Source organism: Arvicola amphibius, chromosome 3, assembly GCF_903992535.2.
Source record: "Arvicola amphibius chromosome 3, mArvAmp1.2, whole genome shotgun sequence".
Lineage (NCBI taxonomy): Eukaryota > Metazoa > Chordata > Mammalia > Rodentia > Cricetidae > Arvicola > Arvicola amphibius.
This window is the reverse complement of record NC_052049.1, coordinates 100,150,493-100,151,674: the sequence shown is the minus strand read 5'-3', so window position 1 is coordinate 100,151,674 and position 1,182 is coordinate 100,150,493. Positions and strand designations below refer to the sequence as shown.

Genomic DNA, 1,182 nt, shown 5'->3' with positions numbered 1-1,182 from the left:
CGAGGCAGGTCACAGATGTCTATGAGTAAGTGGAAGACTAAGCCTTATCAGTGCATTTTGTAACACTGGTAAATAAAGCAGAATATCAAATATTTGCCTTGTATTTCTTATAAGAATTGTGCCAATTTCCTGAGTCATATAAGAGGGAATCTTTTTTTTTTCAATACAAGTCTTTTATTGTCCCAAAAGACACCCCAAATTGTATTAAAATTCAGGATCTTGTTTCTGGAACTGGTAACTTAGGTCTACTCATCAGCCTGCTGCACTGTTCCCTTTTCAGACACATAGATACCATCCAAAAACTTCCTGATATTCTTGTTCTTAACTGTTGTGGCCTGCTGTATCAGAGCCGCTGAGTTTGAAACAAGTTCAATATCATTTCCTTCAAGGATTAATTCATCCTTCTGGGCTTGAGAGACAAAACAAGTAACGCCTGTCCTCTTGCGAACCCTGCGGATGTATTTTTCACCCAAGAAATTTTGGATTTCAACCAAAGACCCATTCTCCTGAATAACGACGTTGATGGGGAAGTGAGCATACATGGACCTCATCTTGTAGCGGAAGCCCAGTGTAACACCCTTGGTCATGTTTTGAACGTGGCTGCAGATGGTTCTGAAGGTGGCCAGTTCCTTCCTGTTGCCCCGTTTGTCAACCCGGAGCCTCTTCTTCTCCCCAAGAAGGCTCAGCTCTACATTGATGTGATCAAAGTCCCTCCGGAGGGTTCATCTGGGGCCCTTCACAATGCACCCCTTCAGAGTGATGTCCACATTTTCTGGAATAGCAACCGTCTGATTGCTGAGAATGGTCTTCATTCTCACAGTAGATGGGGCAAAAAGCGGGAATCTTTTTTTATATAGACTTTTGAGGACAACGTATGAAGGGACAATGGTAGAATCAGAATGGAGCTTTTGCTGAATTAACATTCTTACACAAAGGTCACGAAACATCATAGGGAAACAGACATGGTCCATCCCATGAAAGAAGACTCCATCTTGTATGAGATGGCTTCCTCCCTCAAAAAAAAAAAAATCAAACTCAAATTTATTCAAGTCTTACGATCGAACCAGCAAACTATAGAACAACAGCAGAAATAGAAGAGCTAAAAACAGAAGAGAATTTATATAGATCAAATAAGGCTTTGATTTAAACTTAAATAAGAAAGATTTGGTTGTGTTGTTGTTG

The 1,182-nt window shown here is 40.5% G+C and overlaps 1 pseudogene; it reads right to left on the bottom strand.

The window, feature by feature from the left end:
* Positions 1-245: 245 nt before the first annotated feature.
* On the bottom strand, positions 246-812 carry LOC119810269 (annotated as a pseudogene).
* Between the last annotated feature and the right edge of the window lie 370 nt (positions 813-1,182).